Consider the following 7,491-nt stretch of genomic DNA (forward strand, 5'->3'; position numbering starts at 1 on the left):
CCCCCCCCCCCCAACACTTCAGTTGAAAAGCGGCTGGCAATCTAGTAGGATGCCCATGGAACAATGGGATTAAGAAACCTGCATCATGTGATGCTGTATCTGCCCCATGAGGCATTGCAAACCCTTCCCAAAGCATCCTGCGGCCAGTTGTATGGTGAGATAGTTACCACAGTGCCCTGCTCTCTGTGTCAATGCAAAAGCTGCTAGTGTGGGTGCGCTCCAGCGACACAAGGAGCTAGTGTGGGTATGCAATAGCGGTTTAATTAAAGCTTGGCAGTGTAGACAGAGCCTTAGTTTTATCTCAATCAGTCGGGGGTAAAGCAGAAATTCCGTAAGTGGGGAATAATCACAAGTAAATCAAAATTAGTTGTTTTGGCAGAATTACTACTTAGGCTTACACCATAAACCGGAGGTTTTCAGCCTTTTTTGCATTTGCGGATCCCTCTGGAAATTTTGAATGGAGGCGCAGAGACCCCTTTGGAAATCAATTGTCTGTCTATATAATTGAATTCTGTTCAGTCAGTTTTTCTTTTGCGGACACCTTAGACATAGTGCACGGACCCCCAGGGCCCTGCAGACCACAGGTTGAAAAGCACTGCCATACGCTACTGTAAACTATTATTCTTATCTACTGTATATTAACTACTATTCGCTTAATTAAACTCTCTTTATAGGTAACAATTTATACATATAACCTAACAGAATTTTTAATTAGAAAATCAAATGCACTAGAACAAACCCCCAGTGTTACACGTTCACTCTGCACTCTCTCAGTTTTTGGCCTCTGTGAGCCCAGAGTTTGGAGGACGTTTAGTTAACTCTTGAAGAATCCTCCTGTACAATCTTTCTTGACTGTTCTGAGTTCCAGCTTAAATAAAGCCACGTATTCCTGGGTGTGATGTGTTGGGTTCTATCCCTCCGCTCCCTTCTGGTTAATAGTCCCTTTGCGCTCTGACAATTTCTCCATTCCTGTCATTCCCCTTGTATGCCTGAGGGTGCTGTCCAGAGATGTTGTTTTACAGTCCTTACTATTTTCTTATTGTAACTACAGCTCACACCCTGCTTATGTCTTATGTCAGTTTCTCTTTGGCCTGGTCTACACTACGACTTTAATTCGGATTTAGCTGCGTTAATCCGAATTAACCCTTCACCCGTCCACACTACAGAGCCAGTTAATTCGAATTAAAGGGCGCTTTAAATCGATTTCTGTACTCCACCTCGACGAACGGAGTAGTGTCAAAATCGATTTTGTTAATTCGAATTAGGGTTAGTGTGGCCACACACCACCGAATTAATGTGATTAAAATAAATGGGGTAGTGTGGCCGCACACCACCGAATTAATGTGGTTAAAAACCGAATTAATGTGCTTAGTGTGGCCGTGCACAATCGAATTTATACAACCTGTTTCCCAAATTCGAATTATCTAAATTCGGATTAATCCTGTAGTGTAGACATACCCTTTAATTAAAGTTTATCTTTTATTACAGCTTATTTCCTTCACATTTCACTCTTGTGAATGATTGATTTGTGGCCTTGCGGAATGTGGACTTTTGTCTGCTGCTTGATGATCCTGGGATACTGTGTGTGTGTGTCTATGTGTATGTGTGCACACAGATCTCTACAGAGGGCTGAAAACTCCTTTCCCTAGAAAAGGGAAACATATTCCTCTTCAGATTCTAAGCTTTCATTTCAATTAATGAATTAGTTTCCAGCCATTGTGGCTGTGATAAAAATCTTCCCAATGTGAACTGAATATATCCAATGCAGAGCTCTCTGCCTGAGTCTGCAATTTTTTGTGTCATAGCTTCATTTGTTTTTTGTCTTCTCGCCTGCCTTTGTCAATGAGGTTCTGAGTAGAGCTGGGCAAATACCAGATATTTTTCACTTGCTGAATATTAAAAAAAAAAATGGGTTGAACCAAAAATGATTTTTTTTTTTGTTTCTTGAGCAAATCACAAATTTGACTTTTTCTTGGTCAAACGAAATGTTTCGTGTTCAACAAAATCAAAATATTTTGTTCCAATTTTGACCATATCTTTTAAAATATATAAGTATATATATAAAAAAGGAAATCTTCAAACAAAAAGTCATTTGAAATTTAAAATCATGGAACAAATTAAAACAAGAAAATGTTTTGATTTTTTATTTATTTATTTTTGTAACAAAACAACTGGGTGACAATGACAGTAAATCATGAAACATTTCAGTGTTGACAAATCTGAATTTTCTCTGGAAAAATATTTACTGTAGAAAATGTCCCCCAGCTCTAGTGCTGAGTCCTGCCCCCTGCTGCTTTGGATCTGTGTCTCCGAGGCTCTCGATAACGCACGATCCAAACCATGTCAGACGTGGGAACGTGCCTTTATGAGATTCTGGGGCCAAATGGAAAGGTGTGAGAAAATTCTCTCTCTAGTAACCACAGGATACTGTTCAGTGTCAGAGATGACTTAGAATCTGCAAAGAAATTCTCCCTCCTGCACACTCAGCACTCTATCACAGGACCAGCCACCATACATGTCCCTGACCAGCCCTTTCTCTCCTTTTCTGTTACAGAGAAAGACAGAAACCGAGAGACAGAAGATTGTGTCTGAATTTCAGCAACTGCGGCGGTTCCTGGAGGAACAAGAGCGACTCCTGCTGGCCCAGCTGGAGAAGCTGGACGAGGAGATTGTGAAGATACAGAATAAAAATATCACTATACTCTCGGCGGAGATTTCCCGTCTAAGTGAGCTGACCAGTGATATGGAGGGGAAGTATCAGAAGCCAGTGAGTGAATTTCTGCAGGTGAGAGTGAGTTAGAAATACTCCAGATCCCACCATAAGGACAGGACAGCTCCTAAATCATGGGCACGGCAGTCCAGCAGTCAGAGATCACAGTGTAACTCAGTGTGTGTGTTCCTGAAATGTGAATGACTATTATTCTTTGCAGACTCACGGACACATTGATATTAGAGATGCAAAAACCCCATTAGCTCAGCGAATCCATGGCCCTGGGTCCAGGGCAGGACCACTTTTCCCCATATCAGCTAAATCCCTTCTTTGGAATTCAAAGTGTGTGTCAGGTGGGACTGATATTCTCTCTCTCTCTCTCTTTTTCCTCTCCTCTAGGATGTCAGAAGCACCTTGAGCAGGTAGGTGGCTCTCTCTCACTCCCCCTCACACTTCACAATGCTGTTACGAGAAGGAGTAAATAACACTTTCTTATTTACTTTCTCCACACCAGTCATGATTTTATTGACCTCAATCATATCCCCCCTTAGTCGTCTCTTTTCCAAGCTGAAAAGTCCTGGTTTTATTAACCTCTCCTCATATGGAAGCTGTTCAATACCCCTAATCATTTTTGTTGCCCTTTTCTGCACCTTTTCCAAGTGCAATAAATCTTTTTTGAGATTGGGTGTAGTTACTGGAAAGGATTCCATTGCTGTCTCACTAAAGGAGATGCAAAGGAGTAGCTAGAGATGTGGGCACGGGAGTTCAGTTACAGGTCTTTAGATGTTGCTGTCTAGGGGTACGTCTACACTACCCGCCGGATCGGCGGGTAGTGATTGATCTATCGGGGATCGATTTATCACCTCTAGTGTAGATGCAATAAATCGATCCCCGATCGCTCTGCCGTCGACTCCAGAACTCCACCACGGCGAGAGGCGGAAGCGGAGTCGACAGGGGAGTGGTGGCAATCAATCCTGCACTGCGAGGACGCGAAGTAAGTGATTCTAAGTCGATCTAAAATACGTCGACTTCAGCTACACTATTCTCGTAGCTGAAGTTGCGTATCTTATATCGATTTCACCCCCCCCACACCCAGTGTACACCAGACCTCAGTGGCTCGGGTGCTGGATGTGTCTAGTAACATGTAGAAGGAATTGGTGCTTTGCATTGGAGCGGGTCAGGAACCAGAATGTCCTTTTTGTGAGAAATTCCATTTTTATATTTTGTACTGAATCAGAATGGGGAAAAAAACCTCCCTGCAACACTAAATACACATTAATAATTTGGGGTGAACTGAAATGTTTCATTTCAATAAAATTGTACAGTTCTAGTCTGATTTTGACTTTTTCATTGTATATTATAGCTGTTAATGTAATGTAAAATAAACTTTGAGACAAAGTTGTTTCAAACTGAATAACCAAAAGGGAACATTTTAATCTTGTGACCCGGGGTAGCCCACGGTGAAAATACCAAGGTCAGGGCAGGTTGCAAAAGGAGAATAGATTCTCCTGTAAGTGGTGGATAACACTGAAGTTAGACTCACCAACCTGTCACAAACTGTGCTCCTGATCCCCCAAACTGGTTATCAAGAAGCTGAAAAAAACAAATCACACAGCCACCTTTACTGCATTCCAGCTCTCTGGCTCCCAATCAGCACCTAGGTCCAGTACAGTGAGAAGTTATTTGAAACTCTGCTCACTATAGAAAATGTTCTTCTGAACCCCAAAGGGTCAGTCACATTGCCAGGTCAGTATTAGTTTGGATCTTACCCAAAATATCAGTCTGCCAGCCAATCCTTTAGTGTGTAAAACTAAAGGTTTATTATAAAAGAAAAGGAAAGAACAAGAAGAGAGTTGTTAAATGGTAAAGAAATCAGGTGCATACATAAGAGTTCAAAGTCCATATATCAGGTTCTTAGCAGTATTGGTGAGTTTGCTGTCTCGAGAGTCCCTCTGAAACACATCCACAGCTTAGATAGGTCATTCAGTCCTTTGTTCAGAACTTCAGTTTGTAGAGAAGTTGCTCCAGAGGTCGGAAGCAGGATTATTGAAGACAAAATGGAGACGATGCAGCTGCATTTTATATTATTTTTGCTATGTGGCTTGTACTTCCTGTGTCCCAAACACAAGCTTCAAAGCACATAGAAAAGCCTTAGAGTTCTGTCCATAGGCATGCCCCTACATGTCTTGCTGACTCATAGAGTGTAGCCCCTGGATTCTTTCAATGGATCCATTGTACAGTGGATTGCCCTTGATGGGCCATGGAACAGGGTAGGCAGCGCTGATACCAATCTGTCTGTGGGTGTCACCCAGATACACAGCACAAGTTTGAAATACAGATAAACCACACATATTCCTAACTCACGATACAAAGGCAACACAAACATATAAGCGTGATTATCATATTTAGCAAATCGTAACTTTTCCACTGATACCTTACACAGTATATCTGGTAAGATTCATTGCACTTTTATAATATAGGTATCAATAATATCAGAAAGTGTGTCACATATTCCATACAGCATCACAAACCTTATTGCAGAGTATGGGGGGAGGGGTTACCATATGTCTGGGAGTTTCTGGCAACCTTCCACCCCAGCTGGGGACTCATAGCTGGGGCCGCAGCCTCTCTGCCCTGGTCAGGGGCTGACCGTCACCCTCACTTCTGCTCTGCCTTCAGAGCTGGGCTCCCAGCCAGCAGCCACAGAGCTCCTTGCAGCTGGCAGAGGTTCCCGGAGGTTGGTTTGAGCCGGCTTCAGGAGCGGCCCCTGCAGCGGAATAGAAAGACCCATCCCTCCCTAGACTGGCCCGGGACTAGCAGCTGGCACCCGGCGCATGGTAGGAGCCCCCAGCTGGGGTGCCCCCTGTAATGATGCTGCCTTTGGTGGGACCCAACTGAGAGTGCCAATTCAGGACAAATTGCTTAAAGCAGGGCAGTTACAGCCCAAGGCTGGGGTTCCTTTGCACACCAAGGCAAACCAAACCAGCCAAACAGAGAAGACTTTGGTTTTACCCCACTGGCTAACCACAAGTCACACAAGCAATTCCCTTAGACACTCCAGTTTCCCAGTATCACCACCAGTCCCACTCGTTCTGGGGACGAAAGGTTATGAAAACCAATACCCCAGTAAAAGGTTCTCTCGATCCCAAAGGACCAAGCCCCAGACCCAGGTCAATATACAAATCAGATCTTACCCACAAATAACACTGTTGCCAATCCTTTAGAATCTAAAATCTAAAGGTTTATTCATAAAAGGAAAAAGATCTAGATGAGAGCTAGAATTGGTTAAATGGAATCAATTCCATACAGTAATGGCAAAGTTCTTGGTTCAGGCTTGTAGCAGTGATGGAATAAACTGCAGGTTTAAATCAAGTCTCTGGAGTACATCCACGGCTGGGATGGGTCATTCAGTCCTTTGTTCAGAGCTTCAGTTTGTAGCAAAGTCCCTCCAGAGGCAAGAAGCAGGACTGAAGACAAGATGGAGGAGCTGCAGCAGCCTTTTATAGTCTCTTGCCATGTGGACTCTGTTTTTTTTGTCCCCAAGACAGGCTGTCCAGCACATGGCCTAGAAAAATCATAGAGTACTGTCCATAGGCATGTCCCTGCATACCTTGCTGAGTCACAAGGTGTATCTGCCTTCTCTCAGTGGGTCAATTGTATAGCTGATGGTCCTTAATGGGCCATCAAGCAGGCTAGGCAGAGCCGACGCCAACTTGTCTGGGGTGTCACCCATGTTGGAGACCTTGAATGCAGAGCAACTTTCTCTTTATCTCTGGACCAAGCTGAATTTCAAATTAACCCGTTCCTTTCCTCAATAGACATTGTGTGTCAGAGGCTTTTTTCTGGTGATTAAAAGCTCCTCTGAGATGTATGATCTTATCTAGATTGAAGGTACCTTCTAGTGGGCATTGTTTAGATGGATTTTCACGCGTGTAAAGATTCCAATTCTCAAAATACCTGCAGGTTTTAGGACCATAATGTACGTACATGAAATAAGCTGGAGTACCCTTAGGGGATGAAAGGGAATGCTTAGACTGTCCCCCACCCGTTTTCCAATCACACACACAGGGAGAATGCCCTGTCCGCGCTAGTGGCTCAGAAACTAAGGATCTCTCCCTACAGGGTACTCACACAGGAGAGGCTAACAAGGATGGCCATGACCCTCCTACACCTCCCTTTAGCAAAGAGCGCCGGCTAGTCTCAGAGAGACGATACCGCTCGCTCTCTTTGCATCCAGCGAGATGATCAGACTGTCAGTGGCTCACACAGAGAGGAAAGGGGAGGGAAGATGGGTTCACACACTCCTAGACCCAGGTAGCTTCCTCGCCGGACGATGCCAGGCCGAGTTAGCCCACCGGGGGTCGGCTCTTCTTAAGAACCTCTAGTTACCGGGCTTGCGTTAAAATAATTCTGGTCACGAGCCAAACGACTTCGCAGAATACTCTGGGCGTCTTCCGGTAACTTTCATTCACACTGGTGTGTATACACACACACACACACACACACACACACACACACACAAGGCATCTATTTCTAAATACCACGATGCATCTATACCTTGTGTCCGGACTCAATACACTATGAGGCGGTAACAACCCCTCTTCAGGCGGTAAAAACCCCTCAGCACCAGTGCGTACCTAATGCATTTCCCTTATGCATATGGGGGCGGCCAAACTAACAGTTCCCCAGAACCGCATAAAACTACCGTATTGGGGGTGGCAAAACAGAACCGCTCTGCATCTGATCTTGCTGCACAGTCAATAAGTTTGGATGGCGTGAGC

Source organism: Terrapene carolina, unplaced genomic scaffold, assembly GCF_002925995.2.
Source record: "Terrapene carolina triunguis isolate 2854851 unplaced genomic scaffold, T_m_triunguis-2.0 Scaffold344, whole genome shotgun sequence".
NCBI classification, from domain to species: domain Eukaryota; kingdom Metazoa; phylum Chordata; order Testudines; family Emydidae; genus Terrapene; species Terrapene triunguis.